The sequence below is a fragment of the Trichechus manatus genome, unplaced genomic scaffold (genome assembly GCF_000243295.1).
Source record: "Trichechus manatus latirostris isolate Lorelei unplaced genomic scaffold, TriManLat1.0 scaffold00026, whole genome shotgun sequence".
NCBI classification, from domain to species: Eukaryota; Metazoa; Chordata; class Mammalia; order Sirenia; family Trichechidae; genus Trichechus; species Trichechus manatus.
The window spans coordinates 20,599,967-20,623,292 of NW_004443962.1; positions in this window are offsets into that span (position 1 = coordinate 20,599,967).

Below are 23,326 nucleotides of genomic sequence, written 5' to 3' on the forward strand. Positions count from 1 at the left end.
CTCAGGCTGATGAAGTCTCTGGTTTATGTGGCCCTTCTGTCTCTTGGGCTAATACTTTCCTTGTGTCTTTGGTGTTCTTCATTCTCCTTTACTCCACGTGGTTGGTACCAGTTGATGCATCTTAGATGGCCACTTGCAAGCTTTTAAGACCCCAGACGCCACTCACCAAAGTAAGATGCAGAACATTTTCTTAGTAAGCTTTGTTATGCCAATTGACCTAGATATCCCCGAAAGCATGGTCCCCAGACCCCTACCCCTGCTACTCTGTCCCTCAAAGTGTTTGACTGAGAAATACGAGTTTTTAATAAGCACATTGGGTGATTCTGATGTGCAGGGCTTGCGGCCTACACTTTGGGAAGTAATGTTCCCAAGAAACCACCTAACAGATTTCTCCATAGACGACCCTTTTTGTCAGCAACTCCCCAACTGCACAGTGTTACAGGATGCACAACCATGAGATCACCAACAGTACTAGCACATCTGGAAGCTGGGTGTTTCGCAGGACTGAAACTTGGCAGCCAGAGAGGAGGCCTGCTAGAGGAGAGAAGAACAGATGGGTGACTGACGTGTTTATCCCCACTACACTGCTCATCTCCACACCCTAATTCCACTCCTGGTCTGGCTCTTGTAATCTACTTATTTTTTTTTTATTATATAATAATGACCTTACTAGCTATAATAAAAACAAACTCAGAGATACTGGCATAATAAATTGCAAAAAACTATATTAGAGTAGGGGATAGAAGACGCTGGGCAATTTTTCAAGATGAACAGATAATGGATTATCCTCAATAAAAGAAAAAGCCCTGTTCACAATTTGCTTTGCTTTTCCAGAGGCTAATGTGCAGCTGACAAAATTGAATTACTTTTTTGTAGCAGTGAAGTAAACTGTGTAAAGGCAAAACTAAAGGAAGAACATAGTATTGACCACCCATAATGATACTGACACCTTGTAACAGACCATTTTTAAGAGCCAAGATTTTCCCTCCTGTTGCTTCTTCCTGTTGTTATGACAACAAAAGCAATTTTATTACACAGGTATTTTTTTCTTTCTATGTTTACCACACGCAGAGGATCACATTACAGCTAGAGAGAGGAATTATGTAAGTACTTCCACCTCTGATATTAGATAAATCAATATTATAAAAGGTCTTAAAGCTTAGAGACTCCCTTTTTAATGTTTTAGAATGTGTCAGTAGGGAAAAGTTCAAAACTATCAGAATATATCCTTGTTGCATAAAAAGGATGAAAATGAGTTTAATTCAACTCTGTTTTTGCTAAAACAGTGAGGCTGTAGATCTATTAGCTAGAACATCAGATTAAGAATCAGAGACTCTTGGTTTCTATTATTAAGCACACCACTGTTTTCCTGTGTGATCTTGAAAAACTGATTCCTCTTATAAAACAGATGTAACAATATTTGCTAGTGGTTCTTTTCCCTAACGTGTGTATCTTTCCTTCCTTTCTTCCTACTCTCCCTTCCTCCCTCCTTCATCCATCAAACATTGACTGACGGTCTACCCTGAGTCAGGATGTATGGTAGGTGCTGGAGATATGCTGAAGGAAACCCTGTACTCGAGGAGCTCATGATCTAGTCAGAAGAATAAATTGAAACTCACCAATAAGAGCATATGATGAGAATTGTGGTGGCAATGCGAGCAGGTACTGTGGGCAGCACACAGGGGAGAAAATGGCTCCCTATGTGGGGGAGTCAAGGGAAGCAACACAGAGGCTGGTCAGTCACCTCCTAAATTACTGTCAAGTTGAGCTCTTCCACATAGGTCCTGCCATTGCCTGCTCAGTGCACATGACCTTGGTTTATGGTGTTAGAGAACCATATCTCTGGGAATGTACTCAGGAGGTCATCTAGTCCAACCTTCTGATTTATAGATGAGGACCTCGAGATACAGAGATGATGGGACTTTGCCAAGAATATTAAGCTATAGAAGAAGCATGGTTAGAACCCAAGTTTCCTGCATCCCAGGCTCCACACAATGCTTAGTCAGAACATGCCGTCATCACTATTTCGAATCCCTGGCTCCAATGAACATCACTATGGATACAGGTTTCTCCTACTATTCCACCATGAAATTAAGAAACTATACAATAAATCAAAGGAAGAGATAAGCTACAGACTAGCAGGCATTATTTGTACTTATACAACAGAAAATATTAGTATTTTGAATATACAAGGAATCCTTAAAACTCATCAGGAAAACACAACAACCCCCAAAACAAATGGACAAATGATATAAGCAACAACGAAAGAGGAGAGAGAATGACCAAAGTACATGTGAAGAGATGTTTAGTGCTTTACATTCACTAGAAAAATAAAGCCTCCAAAGTGCGACAACATGATGTTGGCAAGGATGTAAAGAAAAAAGGACTCTCATGTTTTACTTTGGTACCACCACTTTGGAAAGGAATTTGACCATATCTACTGAAGTTGAAGATGAGTTCACATGTCATTCCATCACTTACATTCCTAAGTTTATACTCAAGAAAAACTCTGTAATATACGCACAAGGAAACATGAACAAGAATGTTCGTTGCAAGCACTGGTTGTTAAAATAAAATTTGGGAGGAACCTAAACAGCAACAAAAGCAAAATAATAGGAGTATTAATAAATAAATTGTATTCATAGAGTGAAATGCTATGTAACCTGACCCTACGAATGCCAGTACACTTCCGTTAGTCAGAGAAGACTGCCTTACAGCAGCCCAAGCCAGATCTGGCCCGCCCCACACGAGCAGAAGGGCCAGCTGTGACCGTTAGTTGACTCTGACAGAGGACGCAGCGACAGGTGGAATGAATCAGAAGGAAAATCATCACCTGGACCCTATTCCGAAGTGAGAGGTCTGACAAGAACCATGTCACCTCCTGTTTCCTGGCCACCATAATTCCTGCTGTGTCTTCCCTACGCATTCCTTCTAGAATTTTCCCTCCCTAGTATACCTCCATGGCTGTCATCTTGCTGCCCAAATCACATATAATCCCTGCTTCCCCATAGCTTGGGGAGTTGGATTTGAGGAACTTCCTCCAGGCTCCTTGCTCTGCACATTGCAATAAATTTACTTTCTCTTTCTTAAAGAGATCACTGGCAAGTCAGAGCATGCCTGAAAGGACCTACCTTTCTGAGTTTGACAACTACTATGCAGTGTCTAAAAATGAATGAACTAGGGTATGGATCAGCATAAGTAAATCTCAAGAAGATAACATTGAGAGAAAGTGCCAGTTACCGAAGGATACCTAGTGCATAATCCCATTTATGTAGACTTTGTAAACAAACAAAACAATATCATATTTTTGATATATACATCTTTAGTAAAATATACATACAAGGAAATGATAAACACCAAATTTAAGGTAATGGTTTTCAAGAGCTTTGAAGGATCTGAGATTTTACCTTACCACAGTTTCACTAATGCTGGTAGAAGACACAAGGCTCGTAGGTCAAAAGGCTTCGTGACTCACATCACAGCAGGCAGCATTAGCGGTTCCTCTTGCCCCCAAATATCAAGAAGGTGATGCAAATGGGCCCAGATGGATGCCGACACATGCGGTGGGTTGCATTACAACAGAATAACCCTGAGTTTAGGGAACCAAAATTTTTATAATGGGCAGTAAGCCTGGCTGACTTTTGCTCCAGAGAGAGACACTATTTTCCAAGGCTGTTCGCTATACAAACATCCTTGAAACAACAGTATAGAACAAATTTTAGTGCTTCCCTGCAAGATGTGCAGAAACATAAGAGACTGTCTCACAACACGGTTATTTTGGGGAGAGAGGAAGAGGAATAGAATCAGGGTGGAGGGTAAACAGGGAACTTGGATTGTGTTTTTATTTCTTAAGCTAAGTGGTGGGTACACATGTGTTGGTTACATTATTTTCTACACTTGTTTATATGTCTAAAATATTTCATAATAATAAAAAAAGAAGCTTTGATACGCTAGGCTTCGTGTTAGCTCACTTATGAGAGAAAATCCCCAGCTTACACAGGCTGTTTGTTATTCAGGGATGTGGCAAACACATAGTCCCCAAAACACACTCTTGCTGCTCTCTTGATTTGTTTTGTCATGGTCTATTTCTACTCTGGAGCCCTGGTGGTGCAGTGGTTAGGAGCTCAGCTGCTAACCAAAAAGCCTGGCAATTCAAATCCACCAGCCACTTCTTGGAAACCCTATGGGAAGTTCTACTCTGTCCTGTAGGGTCACTATGAGTCAGAATTGACTAGAAGGCAAAAGGTTTGATTTTTGGTTTCGGTATCTTTTCTCTAGTGCTGGACCTAAGTACATTGATTATGATATATATATTTGTCATTGATTATGATATCTATACTACACGCATAAATGGAAACTATATTTCAGGATGGGTACTTAAGAAACACTGGCTATTATTAGCTGCTTCCCTTTTTGGCTCAGCCAGCTGGGCTATAGAACTGTGTATTGTCTCTGGCCTCCTTAACATGGCTTATTTCTGCTTTGCTCTACCCTGGAAAAGAAATATACTCAGGGGACCCAGGTAAAATTAGTACTGCAGTGAACAGTAACATGCTAGCCTAGATTCTGTATTATTAAGTTAGTAAGGTTTTTAAACAATAAAATCATACTCCAAGACTCTGTTCCTGCCCCTGACCTGAACCCAGCTTCTCTCCAGCTTGTGCCCACCTGCCAAGATTCTTCATGTGCGCTGTGTCTCGCAGCAGGGCTGAGTGAGGCAGGCCTGCTGGGAGAGTTCACATGACCGCTGTATGAAAACAGCGGCCCCTAGGCAGAGGAGCCTTGTGGTTCTGTATTCCTTCCTCATTAGAAGGTAGAAAGTTACATTAAAGTGAGGCATTTTATCCCAAGCTTTTCGTAACTACTGCAGGGAACTGAGCTGCTTCCATCACAGGTTATACTTTTTACCAGTTAGCCATTTGCCCTCAAGTCGATTTAGACTCATGGCAACCCCATGTGTGTCAGAGTAGAACTGTGCTCCATACTGTTTTCAAAGGTTGATTTTTCTAAAGTAGATCTCCAGGCCTTTCTTCCGAGGTGCCTCGATGGACTCAAACTGCCAACCTTTCAGTTAGCAGCCCAGAACGTTAACTGTTTTACCATCCAGGGACCCATACTTTTTAAAGATAAACATTAAAATAATTCCTGTAGTTATTGATGTGTTTATTTAAAATTCCCTCAGCCTTATTCAGTCTTGGAAGTCTATCTTCTATAAATGCATGTAGTAATGAAGAAAGATACATAGACCTGGATTTTACTTCTGGCACTAACATCTACTAGCTGGGTGGCCTTGGACAAATCACTTCAACCTTCTGGGTCTCAGTGTCTTCAGCTGTTAAACGGGAGCAGTAGTACCCACACTATCCGCCTCCCTAAGTTGCCGCATCAAATGATAGGCTACGGGTGATGGTGTTTTGTGATCTGCAGAGCACCCAGCAGAGTGGCAGGCAGAGTTGTCCCACCTGTGCTTTGGGTTGGGGAAGTGTTTTTCCTCTCCTACACACTCATCAATCAATTAACCAATTACTGACTGCCAGTTGTCTATGTGTGGAGACACATTTATAGGCCCAATTGCCCCTGGCAAAGGAGAAGGTTATACGGTCTATCTCGTATATTAATTTCCTTTCGTAGTTTGACTTCTAGCTTGCCTGGAACAGCTCATTTAGCTCATTGAAAAGAAAAGTTTACCTCTTAGGTGCTATTTATTTCCAATACGCTTCAATTCTCAATATTTGTATTCATTGAGCTCTTTTCTAACATGAATGCTTTATAGACCTCACTTCACCAATTTTATGATGCAACAATAATCTAGACACAAATACGTTTATATAAAGCTTCATTTTTTGGTTTATGATCTAAATTTTACGCTGAAAATTTCATAAATTTTCTATTAAAAATTTCAATTCCAACAAAAATATGGGAAAACATTGAAGAGAGGTATAATAATTGACAGGCCAAGAATTCACAACAATACCCAATCTAGATTCTAGCTACTTTAGGATGAACTTTGTTCATTCAATAAATATTTATTGACTACCTATCCGCTGTCAGGCATTGTTCTGGACACGGGAGACAACAGAAAACAATGTAGATGTAGCCACTATCCTCACTGTAATCTCAGTTTTGCACATGGGATACCAATTAAACAAGAAATTACATGAACATCCAAGTTCCTGTGGGAGGACATGGAATAGACTTTTTTTGAGGGGAGGATAGTTTCCTAAAAGATGAGTAGGAATTAAGCAGAAAATATGGCGGTAAGGCAAAAGAAATTTTCAAATAAAAGGAATAGTATATACTACTCAGCCAGTAGGAGAAACGAAGTCTTGATGCATGTTACTATATGGATGGAGCTTAAAGACGTTATGCTGACTGAAATAAGTCAATCACAAAAGGACGAATATTCTCTGAACTCTCTTAACAGAAAAAGACAAGAACAGGCAAATGTATAGAGACCAAAGTTTATTAGTGGTTACCTGGGGTAGGAGGGAGGGGAAGGGGTGGTCATTGCTTATAGAGTACTGGGCTTATGGTTGATGAAAAATCACACTGATTAAGGGTAGGGTTGCACAGCTGATTATTATAAGTGCTGTCAATAAGTTCTACACCTGTAAAAAGTTGAACTGGCAAAAGTTGTGTGACAGATATATTTACAACAACGACAAAAAACAGAAAAAAAAGAGTAGCTTCTGAGACTGCTTATGTATAACCAAACACCTCATGGGATTTGGTTTCTTGGTTTGGAGGTTTAGGGTCATAGTTTCATGGGATCATACCAGTTAATCGGCCCAATAATATGTTTAGTGCTTCTGTTCCACCTCCTAGTTTGTTGCTTAGTGCCTTGGGTCTTAAAAACTTGCAAGTGGCCATCCAAAGCACAAAAATTGGTCTCTATTCTCCTAGAGCAATAGAGGAAGAAGGAGAACCAGGAATAGGAGGAGGAAATGGAATGTGTGGCTAATTGCCTCCATGAACAATTGCCTCCTTTGCCATGAGACCAGAAGAACTGGATGGTGGCCGGCTACCATTGCTGGACATTTTGATCAAAGGATCTATAGAAGAATTCTGATCAAAAGGGGGAAAATGCAGAACAGAATTTCAAATTCTCATGGAATCTAGACTTCCTAGAGCCATGGAAGCTGGATGAACCCCTGAAACTATTGCACTGAGATAATCTTTAAACCTCAAACTAAAAATAGCCCTTGAAGTCTTCCTAAAATCAAACAATAGTTTAGCTTAACTAGTAAAAAATGCCTGCCTTGAGCATTATGCTCTTTTAAGAACTATCTATGTGGGATCAAAGTGACAACAGCAACTTGAAAGATTAGAGGAACCTTATGGAGCAGTGAGTTTATGTCAATGGGGAGGAACAACTAAAAAAAGGAGGTGAGAATGGTTGCACAACTGGGAGAATGTAATCAATGTCATTGAATTGTACCTATAGAAACTGTTGAACTGGTGTGTGTTTTGCTGTGTATATTCTCAACAATAACAACAAAAATAAAATAAATTATAAAAAATTACAAATGAAATGCCCTACTTATCAGTCTATATAAAATGGATTTTATAACTTAAGTTTAAAATACTACCTGCTATCATGAGTGATCTTAAATTAAAATCCAGAATTTGAATGTATAAGTAATAAAATGTAGAGAAAACTTCAAAGGAGGCAAGAGAAGAATGAAGACAATTGGGAGGTTGTGGTGTCATAGATACCAATGGAAAAAGTTTCAACAAGGGAGGAGACTTACAGTCTCCAGGGAATGAACCCTCATTTATGGAAAATATTGGTACCAACCTGCAGTGTTGTCTCTTCTACAAGCTCTGTAGTCATCTTGGGAGACCTCAGCATCTACATGGATGACCCATTAAACACTTGGACCTATTAATCTCAACAACCTTCCCTAATCCACTTTAGCTGCCTGGTCCCATGGCCACAGACAGGACATTGTCATTTTACCTCTGAAATTTGAGTTCAGATTCTACTCTCCTAGAAATTCTCATTCAATTACCATCATTACACTGGTGCTTTTATCTTGTTGGGACCTTCTGCCCAGGGACTGATCTGCTTTCTCCCTACCCTCCTGCTTTTGTGTTTTTTGCACGGTCCATTTCTATTGTGGCCTATCATTTCGACACTATTGCCAGTATCATACATTCTCTTGCCTCACAGTCCTTCACAGCACCACTTTGCAAAGTCCCAACCCTGGATGAATGCCATTTGTCTTCTCTGTGTCTCCACCAAGGAACTTAGTGCTGGAGACAACCATGAAAGTAGACTGATTGGTAACTGCCATAAATTCATGATCACCAACCTAAATTTGACATCTGATCACATTTTCCTGACCAGATTATTCTGTCAGTCTCCGTAATTTTTGTTTCACATCTTCTCTACTCTTATAATTTCTCACCCCGAACTACCTTCCACTCATTGTCAGAGAAACTACTTCAATGTCTCAGTCTCAAATCTACAAAGCAATGCACATCCATACCATGCCTTCCTTCTTCACTATTGATGAGGTTTCTCTCCTCCAGCCAGAAGCGAATCTCTACCTGTGCTCCAGAAGGTGGCTGCTTTTATGTTTTCAGGAAACTTGGATGATCATGAGATACCCTTTCCTCCTGTGTCTTCAGTTTATCCCTTTCTGTTGGCTCAGATCCAGTCTTAATAAAACTCCCGTTTCCGTGCCAGATTCCTCTCCAGTTATGAGCCTATTGCTCTCTCTTTCACAGCCAAGCTCCTTGGATAAACAGTCTCCACATTTTTTTTTTTTTTTTAAACATCCATTCTTAACCCTCATTATAGCCACTTTGGAAAAAAGTCTGGCAGTTTCATACTTAGTAAAATATACACTTACCATACGACTCAGCAAGCCTGCTCCTAGATATTTACCCTAGAACAGTGGTTCTCCATGAGGTGATTTTGCCCCCCAGGGGAATTTTGGTTGCCATAACTGGGGGGTGGGGGTGATTGCTACTGGCATCTAGTGATTAGGGGCCAGAGATGCTGCTAAAACATCCTGTAATGCACAATCCTACGATATCCTCCACCTTACGATACCCTCCATCCTATGATATCCACCATCCTATGATACCCTCCATCCTACGATATCCTTCCTCCATCCTACGATACCTTCCATCCTACAATATCCTCAATCCTACAATACCCTCCATCCTACGATATCCTCCACCTACAATATCCTCCATGACAAAAAAAGTCAATGATGCTGAGGCTAAGAATCCTGCCCTAGAGAACTGCAACATGTCCACACAAAAACCTGTACACATGTTTATAGTAGCTTTGCTCATAATTACCAAAAGCTGGAAACAACCCAAATGTCCTTCAGTGGATGGATGGATAAACAAACTGCGGTACATCCATACAATGGAATTCTACCCAGCAATAAAAGGAATGAACTGTGGATGTATCTCAAAGGCATTATGCTGAGTGAAAGAAGCCAGTCTCAGAAGGTTATGAAGTCTGTATATCTATTTACGTGACATTTCGGAAAAGGAAAAATTCCAGGACAGAGAACAAATCAGTGGTTGCCAGAGGTTAGGGGCAGAGGAAGGACCTTTATGGAACAATATTATTTTTTAAAACCTGGGATTTCCAGTTGGTTAATTTTTATAACTGCTTGTTCTTGCTTCATTTTATCAAACTCATCGGCATATTATCACAAAAACATACATGAACGTGCATCCTGCTTCATTTTAGCAATGTCTATAAGGAGTCCCTGCATAGTGCAAATGGTTAAGCACTCCGTTACTAACCAAAAGGTTGGTGGTTGAAACCCACCCAGAGGAGTCTCCGAAGAAAGGACTGGAGATTTGCTTCCATAAAGTCACAACCTTGAAAACCCTGTGGAAGGCAGTTCTACTCCACACACATGGGGTTGTCATGAGTCAGAATCAACTTGATAGCAACTGGTTTTTTTTTTACCCCCTACTATCCATAGCTCTTTGAGGATGTTCACTTTGCTTATTTTAAAGTGTTATTCTTTCTGTTTGCTAACTGCCAAATCTGGAAAAGGCATTCAGTTTGATGTCTCACATAATTTTCTTTCATAGATGTGTGTTGTTCTTTCCTGGGAGCTCCAATTCCCTGTGGTATCAGCAACCCGAGGGGTAGGGCTAAAGGTGAGGAGAGAACAGGAAGAGTGGAAATGGTATGGGAGGGGACAGCTTCTCAACTGACCACGTTCCCCCTTGCCACACCCCCTCAGCAGTCCAGTCTGCCCCCAGGAGATTTAATTACACGTCTTCCCCAGCACTGTTCTTGTCTTGGCTGTAATCACCTCGCCCCTGCCTTGTGAAGGGCGGGTGGGGAAGGAGAGAAGACTCAGGGGTCGGCAGGTCTGCTTGCACAGTGGTTATCCTTCCCTGCTCCAGCGGGGCTCCACAGCCTTGACCATACTGAGTGCAGGGATGGTACTGCTGGTTTCATCCCTTACAATGGTGGAGGAATGGAGTTGTAATCCTCGTGGAATCCAGATTTCTGGATTCCATGGAGGTTGGGGTGACCCAATCACGCTGTTATCCTGAGATGATCTTTGAATCTTGAGCCTTGAGAACACTAGTTTTCTAAAAGTCACCTTTAAGTCAAACAAGTCTAGATCAATTAGTAAATAATGTTTTGCCTTAGGCATTGTGTTCTTGTAAAGAATTATCTATGCACAATTTTGACAACAGAAACTTCAAAGGTCAGATTAGAGCTAAGTTTTAGGTGAAGACCTAATTATTTTAATTGTTCTTCGAGATAATGCTGAATGGAATCCTTGTTGTTGTTGTTAGGTGTCATTGAGTCAGTTCTGACTACAGCGACTCTATGTACAATAGAATGAAACACTACCTGGTCCTGTGCCATCCTCACAATCGTTGCTATGTTTGAGCCCCATGTTGTTGAGGGTTTTCCTCTCTTTCACTGACACTCTACCAAGCATGATGTCCTTCTCCAGGAGCTGGTCCCTCAAGATAACATGTATGAAGGACGTGAGACAAGGTCTCACCATCCTCGTTTCTAAGAACCATTCTGTCTGTACTGTTTCCAAGATAGATTTTTCTTTCTTCTGGTAGTCCATGGTATGCTCAATATTCTTCAGCAACACCATAATTCAAATGCATCAATTATTCTTCGGTCTTTCTTATCCATTGTCCAGCTTCCACATGCATATGAGATGATTGAAAATACCGTGGCTTCGGTTAGGTGCTATGAGTCGGAATCGACTCAGTGGCAATGGATGTTTTGGTTTGGGTCAGATGCACCTTGGTCCTCAAAGTGAAATCTTTGCTTTTTAACACTTTAAAGAAGTTTTTTGCAGCAAATTTCCCAATGCAATATGTCGTTTAATTTCTTGACTGCTGCAAGACGAATGACTTCCTCATTGCAAATACCTTTTTACAACAACATAAATGGCAACTATACAAGTGGACCTCACCAGATGGAAAACACAGGAATCAAATCGACTACATCTGTGGAAAGAGATGATGGGAAGCTCAATATCATTTGTCAGAACAAGGCCAGGGGCTGACTGTGGAACAGACTATCAATTGCTCATATGCAAGTTCAACTTGAAGCTGAAGAAAATTAAAACAAGTCCACAGGAGCCAAAATATGAACTTGAGTATATCCCACTTGAATTTGGAGATAATCTCCAGAACAGATTTGATGCATTGAACACTAATGACCAAAGACCAGATGAGTGTGGGAAGACATCAGGGATGTCATACATGAAGAACGCAAAAGCTCATTAAAAAGACAGGAAAGAAAGAAAAGACCAAAACAGATGTCAGAAGAGGCTTGGAAACTTGTTCTTAAAGGTAGAGTAGCTAAAGCAAATGGAAGAAATGATGAAGTAAGAAAGCTGAATGGAAGATTTCAAGGCATGTTCAAGAAGACAAAGTAAAGCATTATAATAACTTGTGCAAAGACCTGGAGTTAGAAAACCAAAAAGGAAGAACACGCTTGGCATTTCTCAAGCTGAAAGAATTGAAAAAAAATTCAAGCCCTGAGTTGCAATTTTGAAAGATTCTTTGGGCAAGATATTGAATGACCAGGGAAGCATCAAAAGGAGAAGGAAGGAATACACAGAGTCACTGTACCAAAAAGAATTGGTTAACATGCTACCATTTCAGGAGGCAGCATATAATCAAGAACCGATGATACTAAAGGAAGAAGTCCAAGCTGCACTGGAGGCACTGGTGGAAAACAAGACTCTAGGAACTGATAGAATACCAACTGAGATGTTTCAACAAATGGATGCAGTGCTGGAGGTGCTCACTCATCTATGCCAAGAAATTTGGAAGACAGCTACCTGGCCAATCGACTGGAAGAGATCCATACTTCTGCCCATTCCAAAAAAAGGTGATTCAACTGAATGCAGAATACATTGAATAGTATCATTAATATTACACGCAAGTAAAATTTTGCTGAAGATCATTCAAAAGCAGTTGCAGCAGTACATTGACAGGGAACTGCCAGAAACTCAAGCCAATTCAGAAGAGAGTGTGGAATGGGGGATATCATTACTGATATCAGATGGATCTTGGCTGAAAGCAGAGAATACCAGAAAGATGTTTCCCTGTGCTTTATTGACTATACAAAGGTATTCAACTGTGTGCATCTTAACAAATTATGGATAACATTGAGAAGAATGGGGATTCCAGAACACTTAATTGTGCTCATGCGGGACCTGTACATAGACCAAGAGACAGTCACTGGAACAGAACAAGGGGCTACTGCATGGTTTAAAATCAAGAAAGGTGTGCATTGTATCCTTTTGCCATACTTAGTCAATCTGTATGCTGAGCAAATAATCTGAGAAGCTGGACTACAGGAAGAAGAATGGGGCATCAGGACTGGAGGAAGACTTGTTAACAATCTGTGATATGCAGATGGCACAACATTGCTTGCTGAAAGCTAAGAGAATTTGAAGCACTTACTGATGAAGATCAAACACTACAGCCTTCAGTATGGATTACACCTCAACATAAAGAAAACAAAAATCTTCACAACTGGACCAATAAGCAACATCATGATAAATGGAGAAAAGATTGATGTTGTCAAGGATTTCATTTTACTTGGATCCACAATCAATGCTCATGGAAGCAGGAGTCAGGATATCAAATGGCACATTGCATTGGACAAATCTGCTGCAAAAAGACCTCTTTAAAGTGTTGAAAAGCAAAGTCGTCACTGTGAGGATGAAGGTGTGCCTGACCCAAGCCATGATATTTTCAACTGCCTCATATACATGTGAAAGCTGGACAGTGAATAAGGAAGACCAAAGAACTGATACCTTTGAATTATGGTGTTGGCGAAGAATATTGAATATAACATGGACTTCCAGAAGAATGAATAAGCCTGTCTTGGAAGAGATACAGTCAGAGTGCTCCTTGGAAGTGAGGATGGTGACACTTCATCTTATGTACTTTGGACATGTTATCAGGAGGGACCAGTCCCTGGAGAAGGACATCATGCTTGGTAAAGTAGAGGGTCATCAAAAAAGAGGAAGACCTTCCATGAGACAGAATGACACAGTGGCTGCAACAATGGGCTCAAGCATAACAATGATTGTGAGGATGACGCAGGACTGGGCAGTGTTTTGTTCTGTTGTACATAAGGTCGCTATGAGTCACCCACTCGATGGTAACTAACAACAACAACAGCTTCCATGGGCTTTAATTGTGGATCCAAGTAAAATGAAATCCTTGACAACTTCAATATTTTCTCCATTCTTCATGATGTTGCTTATTGTTCTAGTTGTGAGGATTTTTGTTTTCTGTATGTTGAGGTGCAATCCGTACTGAAGTCTTTCATCTTCATCAGTAAGTGCTTCAAGTCCTCTTCATTTTCAGCAGGATAAGTTGTGTCATCTGTATATCACAGGTTGTTAATAAGTCTTCCTCCTTTCTTGATGCCACATTCTTCTTCATATAGCCCAACTTCTCGGATTATTTGCTCAGCATACAGATTGAATAAGTATGGTAAAATAATACAACCCTGACCCAAGCCTTTCCTGATTTTAAGCCATGCTGTATTCCCTTGTTACGTTGTAACAACAGCCTTTGGTCTATGTACAAGGTCCTCATGAGCACAGTTAAGTGTTCTAGAATTTCCATTCTTCACAGTGTTATCCATAATATGTTATGATGCACACAGTTGAATGCCTTTGCATGGTCAATAAAACACAGGTAAACATTTTTCCGGTATTCTCTTTCAGCCAACCATCTGACATCAGCAATGATATCCCTTGGTCCACATTCTCTTCTGAGTCTGGCTTGAATTCCTGGCAGTTCCCTACTGATGTATGCTGCAACAGCTTTTGAGTTATCATTAGCATTAATACCACATGCAAGTAGAATTTTGGTGAAGATAATTCAAAAGTATGGAATACTACTGACCACAAATTTTTTAAAGGTTTATTATGTCCCTTTTTCATGGCAATGTCAAGAAGATGAGGCATCAGAATCTTTGGAAGCTCTGATAGAATGGGAGAAAAATGTAGAACAGCACTCAAATTCTTACAAAGTGCAGACTTAATGGACTAGTTGAGACTAGAGGCCTCTGCAACAATCTCCCTGAGATACTCTTTAAATCTTTAACAGAAACTATCCCTTGAGGTCACCTTTTAGCAAAATAACAAATTGACACACGAAATAATGGCTATTACCCATGAGTATGGTGCTCCATTAAAAAACCTTCTATATGAGACAAAAAAGTCAAAAATCACTCTAAAACAAAGGTGAAAAGATAAGAGGGTAGGGAAATTAGAGCACTGGAAACAGAACAACCAGAACACAAAGAGAACATTGACACACTCTGAAAAATGTACCTAATGTCACTGAACAATTTGTATAGAAACTTGGAACAATTTCTATAGACATGGGAAACTAATTTGCTGTATAAACTTTCACTGAAAACACAATAAAATACTATTTTTTAAAAAAAGAATCTTTTGAAGTTCTTTCTTCTTTGGAACATTTTTGACTCCCTAGTTGAAATGTTACCCCCATTTGCAAATCATATATTAAATAAATTTCAATCAATTTCTATTATTGGCTTAATATGATTTTGTTTCAATGTGGTGATAAGGCAGGGCAGGCAGCAGTCTACCCTGCCAAACTGAGGAAGACAAAGAAAGTACCACAAAAAGTTCTCCAACATTTCGTCTTCCATGGCCTCCCAAATGGGCTTTATCAGGTGGGCTGCCATTTACCTCTCATGCCAACAGATAACCATCTCCTGTGCCCCCAGGTTTCTCATGGTTTTTGTATTAGTTTCTCAGTCCCACCTCCCTCTGATGTTAGTGATCTCCAGGCTCGGGTTTCGGGGAGAGAACCAGGAGAGAACCAGCAAGGCCTGTCAGCTCGCTGTCCCCTCAGGCATCTGAAGGCCGCTCACCTCCTGTGCATTACTCTCCTCTCCTCTCTATCCTTCCTGTCTCTCTTATCTCCTGTTCACTTTCCTTCTCCTGTGAGGGAGAAAAATCATTTTACGTTTTGTGGAAGGATTTTGTTCATATGCTGAGTGATTGCACTGCAGGCAAGTTTATCCTAGAGCTATTCTGAGGCCTTCTTAATTAATGCTCTGAAGATGGAAAAGCACTAGAAAATTATTGTTATGATTGTCAAGAGCTATGATCTGACACATATCAGCTATTTCTGTAGTAGAATTTATTGCCAGATGGGTGCCATTTATAACTATAAATAAGTATTTGTCAGTATATAAGTATTACCTAAAGGAAACTGTTTTCTAAATGAGACAAAACTGATCAACTGCAAACATCTTTCTCTTAAAAGTCTTCAAAGATTTCTTGAGACAAGCAGAGGGGCCTCGGGGAAGGCCTTGTTTGGGAGAGAAAGCCATTTTTAATCATGGCATGAACATCATTGCAGAGAAGATATATATACTACTTGAATTCTTCTTCAAATCTCAAATTAGATGTTCTTCTTTAAATAGCCATAGGCAGAAAGCTATATCATCCCCAGCTTTCCTCCCTGCCATCTCTTGGTCCTTGACTGCCCATGTCTGGGTCCACATAGCTGTCTTCCAACAAATGCCCTAACCTGAGCACACCCTGATGAGAACTTTTGATGAGACAGCTTTTGGGCTACCCAGCATCCAAACCCTCTGAGTTTTCTGAAGAATACCAACCACCAAACAACTGTGTGAGTTTTGTGGGAGGCAAGGTTGCCTGTGAATGCCAAAGGGACTATGACTTGTGCTCAGAGCTGGTGCCCTCACTGGGTGCATTCAGTCTTGAGTAGGTGACACCCAGTTGAAGGGAGGGTTCAGAATTCACGGAGGTAGTGACAGCAGAGGAGTCTACAGCAGCAGTATTCGGTGACAACTGTATCTAATAGCAGTGGAGGTGGTGGAGCCGAGGTTAGCATCCCAACCAAATCACTTCTGCCACAGAACTGTGGCTATAGTTTCCTGTAGCTTGGTCTTCTTTGGTAACTCAGGCTTATAAGCTACCCAATATCCTTCTAATGGTTTCTTTTTCTTTTTATGTTAGCCAGTTGATTTCTGTTGTTTGCAGCCAAGAACCTAACCAACCCCACGTCCTCTTTCCTTCCCTGACTTCACTCATACTCTACAGCTATTTTGGAGCCTCACTGTCCACACACCTCCTGAGCACCTCTTTGCACAGCTAGACCTCACCACTGTTTGTCTCTCTCTTCATCTCCCCCCTTTTCTGCCTTTATTACCCCGATAAATATAGTCGCTGGCCTAGAAAGATATAATTATTCCTCTCTGGTGAAGGTGGTGTGGGGATAGGGGAGAAACACACAGAGTTATTTTTAGCAGGTAAGGGATGGGGATAAAATAAAATAGTGGACATTCTCATGTTACGTTTTTGGCCCATAACATACTTTTCGGTTTGGTTAATTAAAATGTTTTCAGTTAATCAAAAGGACAGTTAAATCCAGAGGACAGAAATGGTCTGTAAGTGCTATTTGTCATGGCTTTTTAGTGGGGATCCGGAAATACCAGTTCTCAGGATCACTATTGCCCTGGAGTAACAGCAGGGTAGCTAGCTGCCTGGATCCTATCCCAATTGTGAGACAGCGGTTAGGTCAAGATTAGGTCTGGCCATTAATATAGTTAGCTTGGAGTTAGAACACTGGAGACACCAGGAAAGCTCCCCCCTCCCCCCCTCCCCCTTGCTCAATTATCTCTATAACATTTATTACAACATCAATTCTGTAAACTTGAGGCGTGTGTCCTGGGCTGGGTGCTACCAGTGGGGGTGTCTACATGTTGCCCTGTGCCTGGCACAAAGGAGCCCAGCATTGATAAAAACAAGGCACTAAAGAGATGAAGACTGGCCCTCTGAGGTCCACAGGGTGTGAGAGGAAGATCATCGTTGGAGGGTGGCTGTGCCTCTTTGAAGAAGAGAAGAAAATCGGCCAATCTCACAATTAGTGTTAACCCTTCTTGACTGACTCACACAGACAAGTGGATACCTCGGCAATGAATGGGGGAAGAACAACAGCAAATCCTCTTGTTTCAATTTTCAGTAATTACAAGGGAGCCAGAGACGAGGTTCTGACACGGCATGATCAAAAGACCTTTCTGCAAAAGTATGACTCTGGGATTTTAAAATTATTTTTATTGTCTTTGATGACATAACAGATGTGATCTTGTGGGAGGAAGAGTGGTTTGGTAGACATATCCTGAGGAAATACCCTCAGGAGCCTGAGTTGTATTCCTGGCTGTGCTTCAAACTAGTTACATGATTTTGCTGGCTCTCAGGTTTCTCTCCTGTTAAGTGCGAAGAGTTTGGGCAATTTAAAAGATCCTTTTTGCTCTCAAGTTCATAATAGAATTACCCCTTTCTTATGGTTTCAAGAGATATTTATATAAATTTATTTTAGTAAAGGGAAAAAGAATAGAAAAAAGTCTCAAACTCAAGAACAATTGCATTTCTGTAGCTAAGCAGACTTGTCAAAGGTAACCTTACTGACTTAAATAAAGGAAATGATGACACATGAAATCAACGCAAATATAGACTGATTACTCAAATAATGTATGTTCTGCATCCTTCACCTCTGGTATTATTAAAAATCTATAACAAAATCTTGATAATCGGGAGACCAGCTCTCGAGTACCTGAAATTATTCATTCTGGCTCTGAATCAGTAAGTATGGAATAAAACGTATCTCCTGGGATGAAGAAGCAAGAATGTCATTGTCATAGCAAAGACTCAAACAACCAGAGGAGATCAACCAAAGAAGAGGGAGAACGCTCATGTTCATGAAAGATTTGAAAGACAAAAAGGTGGGAGAAGCAGAGACATAAGATACATAGGAAAAAGGAGAGACAAGAATGGTAGAGAGAAGAGGCGGTGGCTGCAGAAGGGCAGGGTGGGAACAGTACAAGAACAATAAGCCCCAGGTACTCTGATAGAACCTCTTCAAATCCTCTGGTCCAAGGTACACATCTTAGTCACCTAGTGCTGCCAAAAAGCTACCACACGTGGGTGGCTGTCTTAGTCACCTAGTGCTGCTATAACAGAGATACCACACAGAGATGGCTGTCTTGGTCACCGAGTGCTTCTATGAGAGAAATACCACACGGGGATGGCTGTATCAGTCACGTAGTGCTGCTATAACAGAAATACCACATGGGGTGCCTGTCTTAGTTACCTAGTGCTGCTGTAACAGAAATACACATAGGTGGCTTAAGAAACAGAAATTAATTTCTCACAGTGTAAGAGGCTAGAAGTCCAAGTTCAGGGTGCTATCTCTAGGGAAGGGTTTCTCTCTCTATTGGCTCTGGAGGAAGGTCCTTGTCTCTGTTGCGCTTCTGCTCCTGGGTGATCTCCCTGCGGCTTGGCATCTCTCTTCCCCCATCTCTGTTTTGCTCGCTTGTTTAATCTCTTTTATATCTCAAAAGAGATTGACTCAAAATACACCCTACACTAATCCTACCTCAGTAACATAACAAAGATAGCTTATTCCAAAATGGGATTATAACCACAGGCATAGAGGTTAGGATTTACAACGTATATTTTTTGGAGGCATAATTCAATCCATAACAGTGGATTTAAAGATCAGAAATTTATTTCTCACAGTTCTAGAGGCTAGAAGTCCAAATGAGGGTATCAGCTGTGTTGATTCTTTCTGAGCGCTCCCAGAAAGAAACTGTTCCATGCCTCTCTCCTAGCTTCTGGTGGTTTCCAGCCATTCCTGATGTCCTTGGCTTACAGTTGCATCAGCCTCGGTTGTCACATGGCCCTTCCTTCTCTGTCTAACTCTCTGTGTCTATTCTCTTTTATAAGACACCACTCAGATGATATTGGACCCACCCTATTCCCAAATGAAGTTACATTCACAGGTACCAGGGATTAGGACTTCAACATACCTTTTTTGGGAACACAAATTTAATCCATAAGAGCAAGTTATAAATATCTACACTCATACACAATACTTTAATAATAAAGATACAGTGGGGCAGTGAGGAAGTGAACGAAGTTGAAAAACTTTCACATCCTGGGTTAGACAGAGTGAGGAGCAGACCTTTATCTACGTTCTAAAGGTCCAAGAGATCAAGTTTTAGGGACCCAGGTAACCAGAAAATGTTTTATTCAGGATAACAAGTTACTTGATGATGCTAGATAAACTTTAATTTTGCTGCCATTTTCAGAAATAAAACATGTTATTCGAACACTCAGTGTCTAAACAAATGTGGTGTAATGAATTACTTAATATGGCCCTCTAGCCATAGTTTTGTAAGTCCCACCAAATGACTGGGTGAGACTATGCAAATGAGGTGCTTGTGGCCCACCAAAGGGATTGGACAACTTACTAATAATGTAAATAAGGTGTATGACACCCTTGTGGGGGTGGGACCATGCTAATAAGGTATATGGAACCCTAACGAGGGGATTGGCCAGTTTTGCCATCCCGCTAGGCTTAAAAGGAGACAAGAGGTGGGGGAGGGGAGGAGCTATAACACAGAAGACAGAGAGAGGCAGTAGAGGTAGCAGAACCAGGACAGGGAGGGAGAGCTGTAACACTGTAGACAGTGAGAGGCAGTGGCAGAGAAGCAGAGGCAGCAGAACCAGGAGACCGGCAGGAGACAGTGTAGTAGGCTTCCTGGCCCAGGGAGGTACAGCTGATTGCCTGCGGGCCGAGGCTTGCTGGCAGAGTGGGGTGCCTCTGGGCACTTACTGGCAGAGCTAAAAGAGCTTTTGTAACACCTGCCAGAGTACAGCAGATGCCAGGCCAAAGGGCCGAGGGCCAGAGAAAGGCCTGCCAGTGGCATGGCTTAGAAGAGGCTGTCCTGATCAAAGAATTGTATCCTGAGCATTCCTGAACCTGAACTGTAACCTGTTAATTCCCTAATAAACCCCATAATCATGAGTATTGTCTGTGAGTTCTATGTAGCCATTGCAAAAAATTATCGAACCCAGCAGAGAAGTAGAAAGTGCCATGGGAGGAACAGTTGGTGTCAGAATTGGTAAAAAGGTTGGAGGGTGGAGTTATGTCTGACCTCTGCCTCATAGGAAACAGCCTTGGGCTGTTGATCTTGATTCTCCTTCTCCCTTGTGAAGTTAGAGGAGGTCAGATGCCTTCACCATGCCATTTTTACAACAAAACATGGTTGATCTTCACCTTTAAATTAAGCAATACTTTCATAATTACATATTGGCACCCGTGACTTGGTCTTCCCACACTGCATTTGGGCTTACATCAGCTGACAACAAATAGTTCACAATCTCGCACGGTGGCCCTACTTGTCAGTTGTGTTTTCAGTTTTATCAGTGCAGCAGCACTGTCGCATTTCTTTGAATATTATCATTGCATTTTGCTTAATCTTTTATGAAACAAGTGTAAAATGGAAAAAAAGGCAAGTTCTGATGCTTCCCACACAAAGTGGGAATCACTGGCTGAGCACAGCAGAGATCCCTCAGCTTCGGTCAGACGTGAGGACTTAACACTGGCCAGCCTTGGGGTCACGTGTAGAAGGCTGGGTCTAAAATTATGGGTTGAGAATTAGATCCTAAAATTGTTTTCAGTGGCCCAAGTAGAGAGAAATTTCCCCGCTTCTTAGAAACTGTGATGGGGAAGTGGATTACAGTAGCTTTCTTATTAAGAAAGAAGGCTTGTGTTCAACTTTCTCTGAACACATTGTTCAAGATAAGACATCTCCAAACCAGATTCACTCTTGTTGTTCAACATAGTGCAAAACCTCCTACTCAATCTAATACAAAATCACTATCTACATTCTTCTAATACTAAAATAATATCTTAATTGTCACTTCAAGTAAACTGAGGAATAAAGAAAACAAGAATCTGAGGTAATAAACCAGCAAATTAATTTTACTGCCAGTGACATTTAACATATATCTTAGATTTGCTGTGTAACTTACAACTTTGTTTTTTCCTCTCCAGGAATGCAGCACCATCTTTTAGCATATAAATCAACTGCCTGCACCAGGAAAAACAACTTTTATGTACATTAGAAATTTACTATATATGAAAACCAAAGAATCTTAGACAGGGGACTTGATAGAATAAAACACTGTTCTTATCACTGGCTTCAGTTTTTAAGCAAAATACAGGTCTTCAGTTTTTGTTTTTGGCTAGGATAGCCAACTAATGTACTAAAAAACCCTCAGCATTTCCATTCTCCAAAATGTACAAGAAAATAAAAAAGCAATATTTGTAAATGTATTTTTTTAGCATTATGGAAAAGACTATGATTGAATTGTCCAGCAGACCCATGATATGTCTGATATTTCGCTTAGCAAATAAATAGAAAGGACAGTAAGATCCTAATTCAAATAGTTCATTAGATGTGCCTTTATCACTCATGCACCAGCTTGGCGTGCTAACATGACAATTCTATTAGCTTCAGAGCTAAGCAATACAGGAAAAATTGGCTAACATACTACAGGGTGCTGCATGGCAACGTGTAACACATCAACACATGGGTGGTTATTTCTAACTGAAAACAAGAAGGAAATGCTGCATCTTTTAGCAGCAAAGAGGTTTCAAGGTGACACAAGTATCTTCAAGTCCCCTGGCCTTTTAGATTGAAGTTCACAGTTAGAAATGACACAGAAGATACTTCAAGTAGCAAGCTGAAACCAAAGCCTGCATATTCTGTCAGATGCCAAATCCCTACATATTGTATCAGACACCTAAATACTCTCAGTAGGGACCATCACAGAACAGAAAGAAAAGAAAACAAAAACAAAACAGATATAACAGTACAGCAAGCCTGTTGACATGATATGATGCTCGGCAGAAATGTCAGCAAGAAACAAAAAGGAACTGGATTACAAGTTTAGCACATGTGCAAGGGTAGAGGGGGAAAAACAGAATAAAGTAAAACAAAAGAAAACAAAATAGCACTTCTAAGGAGTGAGTAGCCCTATGAGAAGCTTCTCAAGGGAAAACAAAACAAAACAGAGACAGAGTAGTTTTTAGGAAACAATACTTTAAGCTTTTTCATTTTCTTGCTTTTATAAGACAAAGAATTAGAAATGATCTTTATGGCAAGAAATTAATGCTACTTGTCCATAATTAAGAAACAAACAATTACTATCTGACATATAAACATCAGAAGGCTGAATTGTAGTGCTTGAATAAGAACCTTAGTGCTTGAACAAGGAATGCAACCTTCTCTTATCTGTGGATAAAATAAAGCTAAGGGAGGAAAGAGGATTTGCTGAAAGTCCATAAGTAGTTAAAGAGATGAAGAAACAGGTCTCCGGGTACCCCATCCAGTCCTCTTTCTCAATACTGCTCTGCCTCTTGGCTGTTTACTGTCCTTTCCTTAGGTAAAAATAAAGCATGTCCATTGTGAAATACTTAGAAAATACAGAAAAGTACAGAAAAGAAAATTAAAATCCCTCATAATCTCACCACCCCGAGGTACACAACGTTTATCATATTTAGTAACCAAGTATGACTGATTTGAAGGGAAGAAACCTATAATACTTGGAATGACAGGTTATTTAAAACAATAAGTTTAATGTAAATAAAAGTCATAGATAATTGGATCAAGTAAGAACCTATGAGTCCATACTGATATAAATAAATAAACAAGAGACAAGAAAAACTCTTACAGTAGAATCAAAACCGGACCCATCGCCATCGAGTCGATTCTGACTCATTGTGGTCCTACAGGACAGAGTAGAACTGCCCCATAGGGTATCCAAGGCTGTAATCTTTACAGAAGCAGAGTGCACATCCTTCTCCTGCTACACTGGAATGCCAACTAATAAGGGTAGAAGGAATGACGAATTAAGAAATCACCAGCTGGCAACCATCATAGTAACATCTGATTTAGGCAGGAACAATCAAT